The sequence below is a fragment of the Dryobates pubescens genome, chromosome 16, assembly GCF_014839835.1.
Source record: "Dryobates pubescens isolate bDryPub1 chromosome 16, bDryPub1.pri, whole genome shotgun sequence".
In the NCBI taxonomy this organism is placed as follows: Eukaryota; Metazoa; Chordata; class Aves; order Piciformes; family Picidae; genus Dryobates; species Dryobates pubescens.
The window spans coordinates 9,506,918-9,528,815 of NC_071627.1; positions in this window are offsets into that span (position 1 = coordinate 9,506,918).

A 21,898-nucleotide genomic window follows, 5' to 3' on the forward strand; every position below is an offset into this window, starting at 1 on the left:
GTGCTGTGTATAAGCAAAATAAAATTTTTCTCTCCAGAAGCATTTCATCTGCAGATAGGCAACAGATTTTACTGTTACCATGTTTAATACCATGGAGGTTTGTGAAGTTACATGGTTTTTAAAGTACATTATGAAATGGTTTTACTCTTTTGTTTTCTCCGTCCTTAAGTAGTGAGCAAGTTTAAGTATTTCAGATTCAGAGACTTTAAATGTACAGGAATATTTTATATTACTCATGTAACTGAGACATCTTGCTACTCCCGCTGGATTAAAAAAATGTAATAATAATTCTCTGATAGGAGTAAGGGTTTTCCAGGAGCTATTTTCACACAGGTCATTATTAGAAGTTGGTGGGGTGCTGTGTGTGTTTGTTTTTGTGGCTTTGGTTGGTTGGTTGGTTTTGGTTTTGGTTGGTTTTTTTATGGGGTTTTTTCCCTGTAAAAGGAGTGGGATATCACGGATGGGAAGGGAAATGCGTTTTAAAGAAGGATGGTATCCTAGTCAACTGCATCATGCATGACAAGGGCATGATAGCACATCATGACAAAGAGAAAAGTGGAGTAATTTAGTAATTTAGTGTAATCATCTGTTTAGGGAAACATAATAAGGACTAATGAATTCAGGTAATAAGGGTTTGTACTCTGTTCTTGGCAGAGTCCTGTAACTGAGTAAGCATCATTTTGCTATGTAATAATAATAATAAATCATCTCCTTTTTGTTTTCAGTCTTAACTACTTTAAACTACATGTTCATCAGGTCAAAAGCTAATGCATATTGTGTGTGTGAACAGTAACCTATTACAACGAGCGTATTTATCTTAGATGCTTAAATAGCTCCAGTGCCATATCCTCCTAATCATTGCTGGTGACTTTTGGCACTTGTAGCGTAACCACGACATAACAACAGCCATAGAATTTGGTGTATATATAATTTAAATGTGTCTTCTGTATAGCTGATATCTGTCTGAGATGAATAGTGTGCTTTTCTTGTAAATACAGTTCTGCTAAACTATACTATCATTTGAACATGGTAGTTGTGTTCCTACTCTTTTGCTTTAATCTAAAGACCTTTTTAAATGGGGCACAAGGAGAGGGGGGAGAGTGCAGTTGTGAGTACCAGTGTTGAGAAATTCTCGTCCTCTTCCAGCCTCTCAGTAGAAAATCCCTTTTTGCATTAGGTCTAACAGTGAAAAGTGGAGCATTTTCAAAATTTCTCTTAAAACATATGGAGTAAATACTCAGAAACATACCCTGTCAGCTAAACAATCCTGTGTAGCATATTCCTTAAAATCTTAAAGGTTAGTTTGGAGAATGAGCACAAGATCCAGATTCTTAAAAAAAAAAAATTAAAAAAAAAAGGTTTGTATTGAAAAATAAAAATAAAAATCTCCTCTCCAAAGCTTCCTCAGAACAGTTCTAACATTTTCATTCTGGCAAGAAATATAAAGAAAAACCAAGCCATATTTGAATGTCTCCTTTAAACCTGAACAGAACAAAGAAAGTCTAGTCAAATGAAACGGAATTTTTTGACCTTTCTGTGCATGCTCGGAATGTTTGAGAACACAAACATGTTTCATTTGCAGTTTCACTGAAACTCTTTTCCCTTTTTCACCAGTTCAACATGGATATTTGAGAGTTTTTTCAAGTCAGCTTTTTTCTTCACTTTCACTGCCCCTTTCCAACTCTACTCACTTCTACATGTAGCATTTCACACTCGTATCTTTCAGGAGGAAAAACAGGCTAGCACTATTGATGTTTGCTTGCTGAAACTTGTTTTTCTTTCCATTTTGTTTCCTTATAAGGGGTAAAGGAAGGGAAATGTAGAATTCAGAGCTGGGAAAGTTAGGATTTTACTACTGCTACATAACAAAATGCTTGGCATGAATGAGGTGTGGGGAAATTCAGATTCAATTTTTCTGAAGAAAGTTGTCTCCGAATCTCTATTAAAAAAAAAAAAAAAGTAGTAAGTTTTTTTTTTTTTTCTTCAAAGATTACATTTAATAACATTGTCAATGATCCCAGTGTGTAAGAGATTATTTGAATCATGTTTTCATTATTATGGAGTGGAAACTCAGCTCTTTAAATTAGTACTTCTGTGTTTCAAGCATGGGCTACGGCTAAGTAGCTCATATTAAACTGAATTCATTTTTTTACTGTTGGCATTTTTTTACCTTGATGCTAATTTGTCTGTCACTTGTACTGAAGAAATTTGGCAATATAAATGATAAAACTTAAGCCAGGAGTCCAGTTTTTCAAATCTGTTGGTATATATATGCAGAGTAATTGCTGTCACTGAGAAATTAGCTTTCTGAGTTCTCAAGTTCATGAAAAACAGTTTTATCAGATTAAGGAGAAGGCATATAAAATACAAGATGTGCTGTCATATCCTTTGCCCTCTATGTGAAGTCTTCCCTAGTTCATCAGAAAAGATCCTACTGAACATGCTGTGCATGCTAAGTATCACTTCTCTGCAAAAACAGTGGAAGCAGTAACTGGAAAAACTTCTTCTTGTTCCTTCTTTTCATGCCTGATCCTCTTAGCTCTTGACATTTCCACAGTTCTTTGTATAATTTCTCTGGTTTTGAGTGAGCTAGCCAGAAGAGATTTTGATTTCCAAATCAAAAAAGCAGAGGAAGGTAAAGCAAAGCCATTTTTGTCAAGTTCTTCTAGGGTTAGAACAGGGATCAGAGTGACATTACCAAGCAGCATATATGTGGCAGTCTGCTGCTTACTCATTAGGCCCTGGAACAATGACCAAAGTTTTTGATTGTAGTTAGTACATCTATCTTTCTTTTGGATTAGTTGTTGAGTCAATGTATTGTAGAATCTCTGCCACCTCGCTGCAGTACTGTACCAGTTGTGTCATACAAGTGGTTTCTAATAAAAAGTCCCTCTCTCTTGCCTGTGAATAATCCACAAATCTGTTGTGCTCCTGCACAGGTATTCACTTGCACTACTGGGCATTATCTATGAAATGAAGCACAAACCCTATGAGGAGAGGCTGAGGGAGCTGGGGTTGCTTAGCCTGGAGTAGGAGGCGGCTCAGAAGAGACGTTATTGCTGTCTACAACTACCTGAAGAGAGGTTGTAGCCAGGTAGGGGTTGGTCTCTTCTCCCACGCAACTGCCAACAGAACAAGAGGACACAGTCTCAAGCTGCACCACGGGAGGTTTAGGCTGGATGTTAGGAAGAAGCTCTTCACAGAAAGAGAGACTGGCCATTGGAATGGGCTGTCCAGGGAGGTGGTGGAGTCACCATCACTGGAGGTGTTTAGGAAGAGACTGGATGAGGCACTTGGTGCCATGGTTTAGTTGATTAGAAGGTGTTGGATGATAGGTTGGACTCGGTGATCTCGAAGGTCTTTTCCAACCTGGTCTGGTCTATTCTATTCTATTTGCCCATGTTTAGTGTCCTTTAGGGCAGTTTATTCAAAATTGGTTTTAGCAGAAATAAGTATTGGCTCTGAAAATTCAAGACCAGCTTAGTGACTTAACAGACGTTAAAATACAGTTGGATACTGAATGTTTCCAACAGACTGTTGGTGATTTTTGTATCTGGGTAACAAGATTTACAGCAGACAAGATAAATTCATTAAGATGTTCTCTCTGTGAGAAAGACAATTCCTCTTCAGTACTACCTAACCAGTGTCTGTGCTAGCATTGGAAACAAAGGGAGAAGATAGATGTCATCTTGGACATAAAAAGTAGCAGCCTGGATCATGGAGTAATGAGAAGCCACCTTGCTCTGCTTTCCTAAATAGCTTATCAATGCTGGGCGACTTCACAATCCCAGAGGCTCTGTTTCAACATGACTATTTGCATGCAGTTTCCCTGCTTCTTTGCCTTCTTCCTTCTAATCCCCTTGCTCAAATACCCACACCCTTTCTGAAGGCAGTGTATGTCTCCTTTAGCCTGCCTCCCATTCAATCCGATTGCAGTTCTTTGTGTCACGCAGCTCCTTAGTGTTCATGCCATCTATAATACATTGTAACCATAGATACCATGCACAATTCAAACATGAATCTTCAAGGCCCCACATTTTCTCCTGTAAATATTTTGATGATAAGTGTGATTATATTTCAGATGAAGGCTTCAACAGAATATTGTTTAAAAACATTAAGAGAATTAAAACTACATGCTCAGCAGTGTGAAACCTTAAGAGTACAGGATGAAGTTGAATCTGAGACAATTGCACGTCAGCATGAAGTGCTATTGAAAGGTACTTTATTTTTGTATTAGTGATCTTTCAAGGCCTGATCCAAAGTCAGTTGCAATGGTGGTAACACTTTCCATTGATCTTAATTTAATTTATTTAATCTTTTATAGGTTTAGTTAATAACTTCAAAATTGTGTTTTCTGTGATTTGTAAAGAGCTCAGGAAGCTTATAAATGTAAAATATTATTATTTTCTCTTCCAGATTTAGGGAACATTCACATGAACTACTCTGAAGGTGTTCAGTTGCAGAAGTAGCTGCACTGGTTGGTTTTGGGGGTGTGTGTGTTTGTTTAAAGAAAATCCCATGCTTATTAAGAGAATATTTTTAATTTAAATTTTGTCCTTAACCTCATTAAGGAAATCTTTCATAAGGATTCTTGAAAAGCAGCACTGCTGTCTCTGTATATGGCTGCAAAAATCATTATACATTTTTAGGAGTAAAGAAATGCATAATGCAGCACCCTTTCATCAAGGGCATATACCACGCACCAGATGGAAAACAAACTGTGTTTACAACATTACCACTATCGCCACTGACACTACTAGATCTACAATATGTTATAGCAGCAGCTCCATTAACCTTGCTAGTTTTGTTGGAGTTGTCTGGTAGTTTGCCCAATCTGTGTTTGTTGTTAGCAAATGGATCAAATTAGGAGATTTTCATTCTGTTTATTGACCTTTTCCCTCCTTCCTCAATTTAAGCCATAGTTCATTGAAAATCATTTTACTCTTGCTCTGTAAAACGCTGCACACAGCTATCTCTGGATCTGTCTGCTTCTACAGATACAAATGAGACTGTCTCACCTCAAAGCTGAGACTTCAGGAGAAGAGTTAATAGCAAATATGTTGTAAAACCCCAAATCCTTACCTACTTGATTGCCATGTTATGTTATGGGACTTGCCTTTGGCCTGTGCCTGCATTAGGGATACTGCTGACTCTGAAGGCAAGCTTCCCTGCAGGGTCTTTCATGTTTCAAATAGTAAGAGTGGTGAATACTGCTCTTTATTGAGCCTAGTCATACTTACTTGTTTGAAGTTTTGGGGAGCAGGTAGGGGTGTTTATTTTATTCAAATGAGTTAACTAGAAGAGTGATTCTATTGCCCTTCCATCAATGCATTTGCTCAGGGCTAGTGAAAAGATGCTTAGTTTCTAACCTATAGCCTGTCCCGATGGAGGCACTTTACACCATAATTGCAGTATCAGTTCAATTCATCAGGAACCACGGCAGTCCCATATGTCACTGGGCATTGTTCCCATCCCATGTTTGTGTTGCAGAAATTCTCAAACAGCCACCTGACAACCCTAGTCTGTAAACTGATCCAGCCCAAACACAACTGCTTTCTGCTACTGTGGCTATCTCGTTATGTGACTGCAAGAGCAGTTGCATTGCAAGGGAGAAACAGAAGTAAAGGTCTTCAGGAGAGAAGAGTCACTTCTCTACCTAACAGTGCTTGCCAGGATAAACTTCCTGGACTAAGATGTTGCACTACTGTGGCAGTTTTAGGCTATGCCTTTAAAAGTCAGCTGCAGAATTTGAGCAGAAAAGTAGGAAAATATAAATAATTCACTGTTGGGTGTAAAAAGGAAAACAAGATTATTCTAAACAAATTAATTGGGCAGTTGTACCATAACATCTTTCACATTTTACTTCCATTCCCATTCCTTCTCTTTTCTCCTTTCTCTTAGCTCTTCTGCTTTGCTTGGGGAGATAATAACTGCTTCTGTCTGGCCTTGAGAAAAGATATAAACATTAACACTGCTTCTCTTTCTAATATTCCTTCCTCTTTTTTTTTCTCTTTGGTACAAAGGGAAAGTGAGGGGGAGAAGGGGGGAAGGAGGGAGTGGAGCAGCTTCCCTGTTCTCTCTGGGGAACAAGAGGGATATCAGGGGGGGTTCCATGTTATTTTCTAATTGTAAATATCTGTAAACTATTGCAAATACTGTATATTTTGTACATATTCATTACATTCCATTGTAGAGTGTAGGTTTTGCTTGTAAATACAGCTTTCACTGTGATGGGAAACTTCAACCCACCACAACTACCCAGAAAATTTAAATGTCTCAGGAGGCCATTTGCAATGAGATTATTATTTGGAATGAGATAATGTCCTCCACCAAAAGACACCTAAGCCATTTTTTAACTTTCTTTATCTCTTTTTTTTTTTTCTTCCCCTCTTGGCAGTTCAGTTTATTAACATTATAAAGGAAACAAAGCTGTAGGGGTAAGAAAATCATTTCAAAGACACAGAAGTAACCTCTTTCTGGCTTTATGCAACCTCCCTTCCACTTCTTCCTTGTGTGAGTAGGGATGATCAGGCAGTTCTGATTTACTTGCCACAGCAAGCTGAAAAACCTCTTGACCTTCAGTTCTGCTGAGATACACAGGTTTCATTTTTTCTGAGCTAAAAGCATAAGGCCTGCTTCTCAGTTTAAAAAAAAAAAAAAGTATGAAATATGGCAAATATAGAAGTTAGTTGTGGTTTTGGTACTTACATTCACTTAGATCTTGCACAGAAAAAAAGTTTAGATTGTTGTGAGAGGAATAATGAAGGAAAAAATGGGGAAAAAAATAATTCTGCAGGTTTAGTTGCAATATCCCCATTATGCTTAAAGCATCTATCAGCATTGTGGTCTGCACAAGGATGGCCAGAGTAAGATGTATGACACTGAAAATTTGCCCTCAGTTTATTCTTTCAAATTTAAGTAACATATAAAACAGTCTGAGCCTCCAACAGTCATAATAGCAATGGTAGTCAGGGGTTATTTTCTGAGTAGTACTTTTTCATCTTAATGCAAAGCCTATCTTGCACTGGATCTGGATTTTTGTTGCATAAGCTAAAACCATTTGGTAAAAGTCCTTTCAGCTTCAAAAGAGTTCTAGTTCAAACATGCTTTGGCAGAGCTGCTCTCTTTTCAGATGAGGTATGATCTAATCACATGAGGGGGGGGAAAAAGTCCGTAATAACCATCACTGTTAGGGATATGAAGGTTATAACAGACATAAATGAGGATTTATTGATTTCTTAAATCATCAGTTTATCATTGTAACTGCAATTAGGTTAGGAGGGCTGTTAATACCAAGAGATAAGTTGTGACTATATGCTTCCCTGGTTTTAGCAAGAGATAGCATTCAGGATACAGAATACTCCCGTAGGAACTGATGCTTATCTTAAGGGCATATACAAAGCTGGTTTGAGAGCTCTTCTCCACCCTTTATTTCATAGATGGAGTGATGTCATAGATCATGGTAGACAGACCAAATAATCTGAATTGCATGAAACTAAACTTTCCTTTGTAACACCTGTAGGCTACACCTTCTTTCTGTAATGTAACTGCATATACAAGTGAGCAAAAGGATCATTTAGACTTAGCCAGGTTTAGTCCATGAGCATCCTCCCAGCAGTGTGATGCTGTACTGAGAAACTTAGAACAGCTTATGCAGTTTTTGTTTGAGGTAAAAATCAGGGTCAGTACTAAAACTCCAGTTACAGCTCTTTGGCATTTGCTTCACAGACTGAAAGCATGCAGTATGTTGGGAGAAGACCTGTCCCTCGGTGGCCATGCTGAATTAATCAGTACACAGTGTATTCCTAATGAAAGAAGTTTTATATTTTCCCAAGTAAAGATGACTGCTTTGCTTTTATCTGCTCTTTTTTTTTTCTAGTCTGTCTTAAAATCTTTAATTGCAGCAGTAAACATTGTATGGCCCTTCTTTCTTCATGGATATCATTAGAATTCTTACAGTGAATATACATTTCTAAAGATATTAGTATTGCATATATTTGTCTTTTATATTTGCTTTCAACATGAGAAATAACACTTCTGCCTGCGTTAGAAAATACTCAGTCATAACTATTTACAATTAGTTGTTTCTACCTGAAGATATCACACATAGGAACAGTGTATCTGCTGTTAGAAGATTTCTTTTGTGTTTACTGCTGGAGTTGGCTTCTTGGCAGACCTGTCAAAGCAGGTGAAGCCATATATTTGTAGAACACTTGTGGAAGCCTCCATGTGGGTTGTCACATTTACCATTAATGGACTGCAGTACCAGGCTGAAATCTGGGATCTCCTGCCACAGCAAAGTTGAAATAATGCTTTTCTGGGTACCTGATAATAGAAGAGGTCATTTTTTAGAACAGCTTACCTTGTAGTAAATGGCTTAAGAGAAGCACTAGTGAGCCATCATTCATTTGAGCCTGTTATAGACAGTTCTCTGTCTATAACAAGACAACAGGGAAGCACAAACTGATAGTTGAGTCCTACTGATATCGCTTGTGTATTCATTTTTTCACACACTTTGCCTGCAGTGTTTCTGAAAGATAAAACAGTGCTTAGGTTGATGAGAAGGAGTGGGTGGGAAGAACATTTTTTTTAACCGTTTGGCCATAATGAGAAATAAAATATCTCCAAGTAGAATCTTTCTGTTTCTCTTTTTCACTGACACTCCTGCCATGATATTCTTTTGGAGGCTTTCTTATGAGCAGGGTTTTATGTATAATGCATGTGGGCAGGTGCATAAAGGAGCAAGAGAAGAGAAAGAAATGGAAACAGCCGCAGAGCAGATACCAAGCTTCTGTGAAAGCGTCAACTGGGATAGGAAATGAGACTATTCCCTAACTAGGAAGAAAACTTGAACAAGAGCACTCAGAAACAAGTAAAATGTGATCCTGGTTGCTCCATACACTTTGGTATTTTATCTTCGCAAGTCTCCTGCTCTTTCTACAAACTAAATCCTATGAAGTTAGGGGTAAGGGAAAGAGAGAAGGGGCTATTCTCACAACATGACTGCTGTTTCCCACAAGAGCAATAAAACATCACTAGCAGTACTGGGTTTGCAAGTGCAAGGGTGTAACAGTAACACTATGAAAATAATAGTATGAGAACAGCAAGCGCAACAGTCTGCCATGCAAGCTTTGGAAAAATACAGGAACTAAATACAAGCTTTAAGAGCTGTCAGCAAGTGTATGCTTCTATGATTCTATGTTAGAGATATTTCAAATGTCTGATCCTTAGCATAGTGATTTAGGTTAAGATGCCTAAATCATTATGCAAGCCTGACCGCTGTTCAGAAGGAACAGTGTGTTGCAACCAGCATGCAAGAGGAAGAATATTGTAGTCTACTCTGCCTTCCAGGGTGGGCCCCTGATTAGTCTACCCCTGCCCAAAGTAGGGTGAGGGATCAGCTGAGTGTCCTACAACAAATTTTCTAACCTCCATTTTGATACCATGTGACAGTAAAGCCATATATATATCAGCCCTAACACTACAGCAGATGTCAGTAATATCACTTTGAGGTGAAGGGCCTGATGATGACCCTGAATCACTGAAGGTGTCAGACCAATTGGAGGCTAATGGTTTTTGAAGCCTTCCCTACCCCCATCCCAAGTAACAATTCTGTTAGAGCTGATATACACCATCAGTTACAGATCCTACAAATAAAGTGATGTGGTGGTTAGCCTTTCTCACCATCTTCTATGTAACAGAGTGCCTGTTATTAACTATTTCAGACAATAGCAATTGTGGAATTCAAGTCCTTACATGTCATTGTTTCACAGTAATGTGAAACATCATGTAGCTCTGTAGCAATTAAGCTTCTTTCTTAGGGTGACCTAACTAGCCTGCAACAGTTTCATGAATGGTAAGTTCACTCAATGGAGCTGACTTTCTCCCAACTGCTTTTCTTTCTCTTTGTGAAATGGAAGACGCCGATACTGTGTGTTGCTAAAAGCTGCAGACGAAAGGAAGTTAAGAGAAAAGGTGAAGTTCTCTTGTTCTTTAAGAGCTACATGATGAGAATTAGAGCCCCTTGGGATAATTTGTAATAGGTAGATAGATGGGACATCCTCTAAAGGGATTTTTGCTTAAGAATAAGCAAAAATCTTTGGAATTTTTATGGGTCCCTTTCCTTGTTTAGCACTATTAACTGCCTTGAGTTTGAAGGAGCAAGCAAGGTGGCTTTGCCTTTGATTAATAATCCTCCTGTGGGATAAATCCAAAGGAAATCGAAATCTTCAACTAAAACTATGAAATCAGCACTTTTTCAGCACAGCTTGAAGGGGGATTTCTTGTATTGGCTGAAAATCAAGGCAGGCAGAGGAAATCTGGACAGTTCAATAGGGGATGAAATATTTTCCTTGCAATTTGGAAAACTCTTTTTTCATGGGAAGTCCTACACATCCTAACCAGACATGTGTGAGCTTTCTATGTAATTTAATGCCAATCCTTAGTTTTTATAGACTGTAATTCTTTTGTATGTTGAATTTAGATTCTTTTCTCGTTTGGGAAAATTAAAATATCCTCTTTGGAAGATCTTACTGAAATCCCTAATAATCATGAACCTTCAAAAAAACCACAAATCAAAAGTATTTAAAAGGGTAAATTCTATAGGGCTGTCATTCTATTGAGTTGTGCTGTTCTGCAGCTAAAAGTTTACAGAAATTTCTGCAAGGCATTAGCTGAAATGAGGTCTATAGAGCCATGCAGAGGCACTACTTGGCACTACTGGTTCTAGGTAATTTCTTAAAATAAATAATATTAATTAAAATGGAAAAATACCTGTATTGTTTCTTCTGAGTGTTTTGGGGTTTAAAAGTACAATCTTCAAATTGTTATGGAAATACTGCATCTTGCTAAAATACAGCTAGAGTTACAGCTATACTTACAGGACATGGCTAATGATGGCTATGGCTTTTCATGACATCTCTTTGGTAGGCTTCAGAATGACCTTGTCAAAGTTAAAAGCTTGTAACATTTATATTTTGGTTTTATGGCATTATGATTCTGCATAACAGTGCTAAAAACAAAACCACAGTATAATTACATTGTCAATCAAGCCGCCAGAGAAGGCATTTTCCACCAGCTTTGGACCTACTAAACTGTAAATAATTTATAAAATTAGAAGTCATGACTAAGTGGAGGCATTTGGGGGGCTAGTTAAGCACTTGTCAAAGCTCTGTGGTTTAAGCGACCCCACACACTGAGCTCTGGTTGCTTGCTTCTGTCCTGTGAGTGTAAAAATGGTCATTTGTTCTTCTGTTGCTGTTCATGCACCTAATACAAATATCAAGTTGTCAATAGAGCTATGAACAGGTGTACAGTGTATGCTGTAATGATTTATTCATTCGAATTTCCAGCCCATTTAGTCTCATCCAACAAACAACAAGAATATTTTCTTCATTATCTCCAATTAATGTAAATGTCAAATGTTTGAATATATTATCACACAGATAATTCAGTACATTGGCTCATCTGTGGAGTATTTGCATTAAAGTGACAACTAAAACAACAACAACAAAAAAAGCAATCCAGACCAAATGTTCTTATCTGTTTTCTTACTGTTTTAAAGATGTTGAACATGTTGCTGTGAGATCTCCTTTTTGTCTGTGGTAAAAAGTTTCTTAAAGCCTTTGAGTTTCCCATCATTGTTACCTAGTCTTTTAAAAAATGTAGTAATCATATTGTATTAATCTTTAAACAAGGTTTAGTAGCTATCCAGTGTCTGTTCTGTAACTACATACAACATGTAAAAATTTAGTTGACAGATACTAATCTCTAAAGGAGCTGTTCAGAGGATGGAAGACTGCTTTATACATCCATAAAAAAATAACATGATCCTGTAGGATTGAGACAATAAAAGAAACATCAGATTATCTTGCAGTAGCTCTTTCTTCTTTGAATTGTAATTTTGCTTATTTTTTTACTTAGTCAGTGCCTGATTCCTCAGTTGTAATGTGAAAGTGAATACAGATACAAACTTATTTACAAGGAGCTGTGTAGATGCATCAGCTGACATTGTGGCTGGATGAGCTGGACTGTACTGCTTACAAGAGAACAGTGCTAGGATGTTCTGTACTTATCTAGCAGAGCACACTTTGGACACTAGAAACAACAAAAGATTATTGCAGTCACATGCTAATTACTTGGCACTTCTGAAAATTCTTATTTGCTTCAACTGGTAGATCACTTGCTTTGATCTTTATCAAGATTTGGGAGCAATTTTCTTTATATCATGGTCAATTTTTTTCCTTAATTTTTTTTATTTTTGTTTTTAAATGTAGATCATTTCAAATGTCACTTTCTCATTGTATACACTGTCTCATCATCACAAAGTCAGCACGGAAGAAATCATATGGTGAGGTCATTAGACATTTTCCTCTAAGTTTTTTATATGATCAAAATGCTCTGTCTTGAGAATATTTGACGTTTTGAGTACGCTGTTAATACTTATGCAATTTTCCATGGAAAGTCACTTGGTGTCGGCAGGAATATCCAATTGTATTTCCCATCTTTTCCTCCTCCTCTTCATTTGTAAGAACTAAATGTTGATAGGGTTTCACAGAGAAGTTACCCTCCGTGCTGGTCGGCTGTGGCTTTAGTAGAACTGGTGCCTGTATGTGTACAGTGTATCAAAACTGTGATGTGCAATCCCATCCATTTCTGTTTTAACAAAATTCCTATACAAATCTCCTTTAGATAAGAGAATGGGGGACAGCTGATTTTGGACCAGGACCAGATAATGATCTATCAAGGTATAAGGTAGCTGGCAGAATTAACATATGCAGTAGAGGATGAAAATTAATGGTGGCTGGGGTGGAAGAAGGGGGAGGATTCTTAGGAAGAACGTGCTTGAGCTTATCCCATTTCTATAGCTGAGGTCACAGGGGACTGTTTTGTGTGGTAAAGCATTAGTGCTTCACAATCACACAGACATTTTAATCCCAGCCAGGTTTGTGCTGTTGAAGAGGAAAACATACAGCCTATGAATTTGCAGAAAAAAATAAAAGATGATGTTACAAACTGTGTTCATGCAGGCTAAGAGACCTTTCAAATAAGTTCATAGTAAACTGTTCATAGTGAAAATGTTGATAATAGCTGAAACATGCTGTGTAAAAATATGCAACTAAAGAAATGGGTTCAAGGTGTGAGAAGATCAAGCAGCCTATTATATAATTTATAAACCAGTTCTCATGAAAAGATAGTAGTATACAATCATGCATAGTGTCATTAGGTGTGTAATGTATGGAAGATAATAAACTCAAGTTGAAAGGGAAAGCAGTTTAGGTACAGTAGGCAAAATCAGAGGTGTCACAAACAGGGAATAATAAATGCACCTGTAGATGTAAGAAAAGCTTTGTGGAACAGTGTATTTTAAGCTAGAAGATGTTGTTCTAATTGCTTCTTCTAATTTTATATAATGGTAAAATAAAAGTGTAATGAATCTTAATTTTGTACATGCAGACTATTCTAAATTCCACGGGGGGGAAAGCACAAACCCCCCACAACTCTCTCCTTAATTCTTCAGAATTTTTTAAATATTTTTCTCCTTGCAACTTTTGCTTTGGTGTTTCACTTTGGTGTTGCTGAAGTCTTGGCTTCTAACATGCATAACTCAAGTCACTGCTGTATCAGGCACAGCCACAGTCTCTCTCCTTGTCTTCACTGCTGGGGAGGTGGGGGCACAAATGCATGTAAGCCTGCTGCCCTGCTACCCTTTGCTGTCACCGTATCTTGAGGTGCTTTATGGAATGAGTTATTTTATGACAGGAAAAGCAAAAATGCTTCCATTTCATGGTTGTTTTCAGTCACTCTTTTTATGTTCTATCCCTTTTATCCACGCTCTTCTGTGTCACTATCTTGGCAGTTGTACTGCTTTGGGTCAGGCAAGCATCTCAAGAGACTGCAGTTCAAGTGTGCCCAAAAAAGAGGAAAAACGGGTCTTTTTAATATGAGTGAGAACTATTCCTTTTTCTTTCCTTTTTCTTTTTGCCTAGCTTAATACAAACTTTTAATCCAGGACATTACATGATTGTTTCAAGTTTCGGTGGGATTTTTTTTCCTCCTCAAAACAAATTAACCTGTCCCAAGATGAAAGCCATTCTCTATTCCCAGATTCTCTGTTGGTTCTCAATGTTCCAATGATTTTTCTCAGATTTTTTTGGCAGTCAAGGACATGTGTAAATAATTCGTAATTAAAGGAAAAAGATTGTAGTGAGTAATGGGAATGACATGTCTTCTCATTTCATTCAGGGACTGTATCATAAAGAATATATTTAACTAGCGCTTTCAGAGCGCTCTTATACACCAAACAAGTTAATGCATTTTCCCCACAGCCATTGTAATCAACTTTTTTCAATGGGTTGAGTGAACAGTCCTGACTACATCATAGCTGTCACATCCTTCCAATTCTTTTTGGGAATTCATAGCTCAGAATTCACCCTGTATAATTCAAATCCAGTAGCTAGCAAAACTTCAACACATAGTAATTCCCTGCAATTATGGACTTGTCTTTTCAATTATGTCTTTACATCTCATCAATGAGTGGGTTCAATTACTTTTGATAAGTTATCGTGCAACAGAGAAATACAGATAAGGGAAATTAATGAACATATTTGAAAATATGTTCATCTCACAAATTGGTTGTGTTTATAGTGTACTTTTCCAATGGGGATCTTGGAAAAAAACCCACAAAACAAACAAACAAACAAAACAAAACAAAAAACCCACCACCAACCACTCAACACGACAAACCACAAACACTTAACAAGAATAGGGAAAAGCAAACATACTTGAAAAGTACTTTCTGTACTTTCCTTAGAAGAAATAGCAAGGAGTGTACAACTTCAGTGTATTTTAAGTAATTGATGAAGAACATTTTTCTTGGCAATTACTTTTAATGTCTGTATCTCGGTGGATAATCATATTTGAGCCTCAGGCCAAGTAATCATATCTTCTGCTGTCTGCATTAGAAATAATGTTTAGATACATGTGGCTGATTCTATAGGCCTTGTTCTCATTGCAACGTTCTGCATCATAGCAAAAATATATTTGAATAAGTAGGGGGAGGGTTGTGTTTTCATATTTTGGAGTAACTGTACCTTAGTATGTGTCGAGAGATAAACTAATCAGGTGGTTGTATCTGGTGCTAAAGGGCAACAGAGGTGTGCCTGAGTGGAGGCAGATAAGCTTCTGCAGCCTTAGAATTTTTAAAGCCACTGTGTTTTGGGCTGCCTTTTTTTTTTTTTTTTAATGTTAGAAAATTATTTCTAACCTGTCCCTGAAAAATGCTGTGATAATGAGATCACATGCAGCAGGAAGCTCAAATCTGAGCTGAAAAGCAAAAAGATGGTATGATTTGCTACAAAGTGTTTTAACTTTTCGTGTGTGCGCTGCTGGCTGAATGTTTTAGAGAATGAGTAAGAACCTCAATGGTGTATTTCTACAGCTCTGTAATGCATAACAAGGCTTCCAAGCAATCCATTCAGTAACCCCTCCAAATTAGGACTGCTTTAAGGATGCAACCTGTCCCAGTGATCACTCCAGCATACGAGAGCAGTTAAGAAGTAATAAGCTTCTGCCATTCATGGTCAGTGATTAACAACCTTGGAAATAAAATAAAGGATAAATGAAATCTGCCTTTTTAGGTATCATCATAATAAGATGGTCACTTTGCTTAGTATCAGTATGTGTGCTTCTGATATCTGCAACATCTTCCAGGAGATGTAAGCTTAGATTTACAGATGGACAACCATTAATCACTTAGTTTTGGGGTTTTTCAAAGCAGATTTTCATTTTTCATTTGCTGTAGCTTAGTCAGCATGCAAGCATGCATGGTTATGCATGTCTGCATGCATAATATGGACAGGTGAGTCCTCCTTCTCTGCTCCTAAAATCTGTACCCAGTGGTTTGTTTATATAGCTGACAAAACATTGTGAAGTTAAAGGGTTTGCAATATCTAACAGTTGTGAGTTGTGGGACGTTAACCTATAGCACTGTGTGCACACATTACCAGAGCCAACAGTGTTTAGTTCTTCTGTTTTTGGAGGGGCTTTGGGAAGACTATAAATGAAGAGTTAATTGAACAACAACAACAAAAATGGATCAGGACAATCCCACAACCCATTTTTTATAATTGTTTCTTCTCTTAAGAGAACATTGCTTCTCTCGCAGATGGTCAGAGTGATGCATTTGGGGAAATCAGCGAAACTTGGCTTTCTTCCTGGTCTCTCTGCTTAGTAACTGCAGCATTTAACCCCAGCAGTATTATTTAGCTTTGCTCCAGATACCATTTTAATCAACAATACTAGGCTTCACAGTTGGAAAACTCCTTTTAAGGCTGCTAAACACAATTTTGATTTTTAGTGTTTTAGACTTACAGAAGCAAACTCTGCCAAAGTAAAGTTTGCTTTCTTTCATATCCCTCAATAAACGGATTCTTGATCTATGAGTTGTAGAACAGTGTAATGAGTCATGGAAATGTCATATTACTGAGAAATGATCTTCTAATAATGAAATCAGTGGTGTGAAAGGGGAAAAAAAAAATCTTTGCTCTTAAGTCATACATAGGAAGAAAGATGCATTGAAAAGTTGAAATGCTCATGTAGAAGGCTGGCCATCTGACTGTTAGGCTGAGTTCCCTTTCTGAGACTAAAATCCAGGACTTAGTCTCCCTATGTTTTAGTACTTTCTGCTCATAATAGTATTTTAATATCAAATGAAACTTGAACATGCAGAACTGGTAAGGTACTCTAGCACTCAAAGAGTGGGATTGTGTGAGGACCACTTAATACTCCATACGTGTCTGTGTGGTTGCAGTGGGGAAACAGAAGTTGTACATGATTGGGGGTACCTTTTCTCTGTTCTGAGGTGAAGTGATCCTCATCAGGCAGAAGCATCTCAGTGGTCAGAGGCTGGGGGTAGGGGACTCATAGCGAGTGGGGAAACACACGTGTAGTTTCTAACAAGTTGCCAGTTAGGCAGAACAAAGGAGCATATTTACAATATGTTTTTCACTCTCTTCAATATTTGTGGGGGCTCAGGGCTTCCATAAATGCTGTAAAAACCCTATTTTCAAAGTAGTATGAAACTGCAACTGGAAAACATTGTTTGGTGCCAACAGTTTATTCAGTAGAAGCTGCAGTCTTGTAAGGTGGATGGAAAAGCATCCAGTCATTTCTCTTGAGAAGACCTTCTTTCTCTTGGAAAGAGCTTCTTTCTGACCTATGATTTGAGATTTAATCCCAATGCTATTCTGTACCTTGATGGCAATGTTTCTTCAGAAAGAAATTTGCTCTTTCCTGCTTCAATGGAGATTATTCCTATTCTCACTGGTCCCAGGTGAGCTGGTCTTTCATACTGAAGGATGCACTGGTTTTGGCTCCAAGCCCAGCATTCCTGTACATCTCTCTTAATGGAGTTGAATTTTTTCTGGCTCTGTCTTTCTCTTTGCCATCTGTCCTTTTGTCCAAGAAAAATAATATTTTTATGATAAACACCAGCAGGCCAGCCTCCTCTTGCACAGGTAGGTATTTCATTTGTTTCTAACTTTGCTTCTTGTCCACAGAGATGACATTATGCTTGTTCTGATACTGTCACACTGCAACACAGTGAAAGGCAGAAAAATATTTGAGCAATAACTGGTCCAGAAATTGTTGTGGGTCACTTTTAAAAAAAAATTTCTTAGATAAAATTATATTTACCTTTTGGAAAACATAAATATAGTGGGGTTTAAGTGCTAAGAATTCAGCTGTTTGAAAGAAATGCACTTTTTTACAAACCAGTTGAATTGCCTACCTCATAATACTCAAGCAACTGCCAGGTGCAGTTAGGGCTACTTGTATTCTTCAAGTGTCTTCCAACACACCCATCAGTTTTCCAGAAAATGAAAAATCCTATTTTCTTTCAGAACTGGGTTCCTTTCTGAACACTTCAAACCGTGGACAGGGCTCCTTTACCAGCATAGGTTGAAGCAACCTTTCCCACATGCCACATGTTATCACTCTCTGACAGTTGACAGCAGAGCTTTTTATGTTTGTTCTCTTTAATCTATTTGAGTACAAAGATCTGGTTTAGTTAAAGTGAGCTCTTTTAAACTGCTTAAAGTAACCTGTGTGTTACAGATTAAGAGGTTATGGAACACAGACAAACAGTTCTCTGGCAAATATGAGGCAGAGTTACTCTGATCTGGAGTGGCAAGGCAAGTGTCTGTCCCACTGGAAAAACTGCTTGCAAGGCTGCTCATCTGTTAGCACCTCTACTGGCAATTATCCAGTAGTTACTGAGGGGGAAGGAAGTTTATTTAGAAAGCAGTATGTGTTATGGAAAAAAAAAAAATCTTAGGCGTAATTGTCCAGCAGCAGAAGTAATTCAATACAGTTATAGTATAAAGTAAGTTTGTGCAGAATGCATACATAAATAATGATAAAGGAAACAAATGTTTAAAAGTCTGGTTTAATGGATTAAAAGTGCCTTACTGTAGAGACAATCCTGAAATGATACACTTCATAATTTATTTCAGAGTAGCTGTAATATATTAATACAGAAAAGCTTGTCATTTGTTCATGATGAACAATTCTATCAAGCAATTGCTTTTATACAATCATATTAATAGTGCCTAATGTGAACTTTCTAAAGGCCAGTATGATGTCATTATTACCTGTTTAGAGTACTCACTCAGGTATCCCACAATCATGCAATGGCTTGAGTTAGAAGGGACCTTTATAGATGATGTGCTTTAAACCATGGGCAGGGACACTTTCCACTACTAGTTTAAAACATTGCCCCTTGACCCAGCACCACAGGGTCTTATAAACAGTCCTTCTCCGGGACCTGCTTCTGGACCTACCAGATAGGCTCCTTGTCCTCCGTCTGCAGAGCCATGGATCAGTTCTGTAGGGTCGTCTTGGACTTTGATGGAGGTTCCTTCCTCCTGCTAGTTGTAGTGCTTGCAGTTTGCCATTCACTACCCTTGCTGGCTTTCCCCGATTCTGGCTGTGCTGGTGGGGAAGCTTGGGGCTGTTTGGCAACAGGCTCTGGGCTCAGTGTAGTTTGTGCTTGAATCCAGTTGTCTGTCTCCATTTCTGTTTCCTTTATACTTCATAATCTTTTGACTGTTTCCTGCAGCTCAGCTACCTGCTGCAGGAGGTCCTCCACCTGAGGACACCTTTTGCAGGCAAGTTTGCCCTGCATCTCCACCCCAGGAGAGAAGGGTCGAGGCACTGCCCACCGCTCAAGGTCTGCATAAGTCTGCATAGGTCTGCTTTTATCTCTGGTAGCTCCGTCTGGGTGGAGGCACTGCTTCTCACCGGGGTGGTCCTGCTGCCGAGACTGCAACCTTTAATCGCCGTTGAGCACTCCCCACACCGTCTGACTGACCTGCACAGACGCCCCTGTAGCGTACTACGTCGCTCTGCGCTCTATTACCGCGCCCTGTTCTGGGGGTATCCAGACAGCCCGCGCTGGGTCCTAGCGCTGCCGCATCAGCCGCTTAGGCTGCCGGGTCCTTTCTTGGGTTGTGCTCGCCAACTTCTGCCTCCCTTCTGCCTCTTCCCAAGATTTTTGTCTCGACCGCTCCGAAACGGTGACTTTTGTTTTTACTGGGAGCCCACATGACAAATTACAGTAGACCACATGTCTTGCTCCTCTTTCTTTGGCAGTGCTTTCCTCGCCAAACATCTGTTTAGTTGTGTTTAAGAACTAGTTGCTTCTTTATCTCCTTTTAGCCCCGGATGAAAAATTATTAATTCACGGGATAAACTGTTGTTGGTACAGAGAGGTTTCTGCCAGTTCCTCATATGTACTCTGGCACAGGATTCCATGCACTGTGGACGGAATTACAGTTTCCTGTATGCAAGCGCTCTAGGATCATCGTGAATTTCTCCTTATGTCCAAAACTGTGTGAAGAGGTTGCCCAGTGGGAGAATGTACTGCTACGGGAAAAGGCTGCAGCTCCGTTACAGAGGCTGTTTGTCACCTGTTGCCCTGATGCAGAAGAGAGTTCTTGTATTAGTGAGTCAGCTGTCACAGGTGTTAGAAGCTTTTCAGACAGTGGTAGCTGTCTTCCTTCTTGATGGTGAACTTCAAATGTGCCTGACCCATTTAGACTGAGGCTGTTGCTGACTTAAATCTATGGTGCCAGTTGGAGAAAGATTACTGTAGACAGATTTGAATGTTGAGTCACTCTTTCAGCATCCATCTTGTGTTGATAGTGCAAGACACACAGAGACAAAGAGAAGTTATCTCAGCTTTATGTAGCATAAGCAAAGTAAGCACAACACAGATGTAGGAACTGCTTGTAAATACTTTCAGATACAATTTGCTTTCTGTGTAAGTAGCTAATACAGCTCTTACTGAGGTTTAAGCACTCAGGAGGTTTGTGGAGGTTTGAAAGGAAAGACCAGGATTTTCAATGAAGTATTTCATAGTTTTTTTGGCAGTTCTCTGTTGTCATGCTTTTCATTCTAAAGAAAACCCAGCTTCTTCATCAACAGCAAAGCTCCTATATATTGCGCTAGAGACAGAGTTTTATTTGAGAAATCTGTCATTTGGAGACACCCTTCCATAAAGATGAAATCATCCTCAGCTATGACTTTTATGTTATCTGTCAGGTACCTTAAGAGCTCGAAAAAATTGCATAGCACTGGCATTGCTACTTAGAAATACTGTAAGATAACTAGGCAGTCCTGTAGGCTATTTTGGAACAAAAATTTTCTGTGTGCCAACTCCTGCCACAGCTGTTAATATTTTCAATCTTTATATTTTTTTTTCCTTCTCCCACTGGACTTTAAGTAATGTGCTTCTGCTTCTCTGCTGCACCCTCAAATTAAACCCAGTAAGGTAAAAAGCACATTAGATTTTTAAATGTTCTGCTGTGCTTGCTAGATTTACTCTGCTCTGATCAGAGAGCAAACGTGTTGATGCTAACTGTCTTGGCAGGCTTTTCTCAGCCAGGTGTGATTACACATGGATTTAAATTTTCTTTGCCTTCTGGAAGAATGTGCCTGGCCAGTATTAAATTGAAATAGGAGGCCCTCAATCATATGGAAAATTTCAGTCCCTTCCATTTTGATACATTTGTGTGCAAGATGAAAATAAAATACCTTTTTAAAGCAACAGGAATTACTCTGTTTTAAGATGCAACTGCCTTTCTAAGTATATGTAAAAAGGAATATAACTATGGGGAAACACATCTGAAACTAGTGTGCATGATTATTGTACATCCTAAAGCATAAAATGTTGATTTTTAAAGGAATTAACCAGCTATACATTCAAGACTGGCAATCTGTATGTAATTCTCATCTCATGTGAATCCACATCCCATCTGCTTTCTATTTTCTTACAGCTGTCTTTTCATTTCTTGCTATTTGTACCAAGGAGACCTGGAACCCACCATTCCAGTAGTCCCTACTCACCTGAGTAATCCACTTGGAGGCATAAAAAATATTTTGAAGGATTTAGCTTTTACACTTTGACTCCTGAGAACAGCTTTTGGGGTTTTGGGTTTGAGGTTGAGAACACGTTTCCAAATATGAAAAGCTATGCTTAAAGAGTTACTGTGAATAAGGTTTCTTTTTCCAAGTATGTTGTCTTTGTGGTGTGTCACTTAAGTTATAAGGATTTCCTTTTTCGCTTTTATCAGCACATAGTGCAGTTAAGGATTCAGCACAAATAAAGAGATTGTGGCATGACAGTGTTTTTTAATTTACTAAAATATTCTAAACTTGAACTTTTAAAAGTAGTGCTATCAATTTCAGATATTTAAGGGGATAAGTACCTAGCAAGGATTTAGAGTAAGGTTGATTGAGGAAGCAAATCTACTTTCTGAATGTCTACAAAGAAATATCAAACGAGAAATTCAGTATCAAAAACATCAAAGACAATAATGCAGTTGCTTTCATCTCCAAT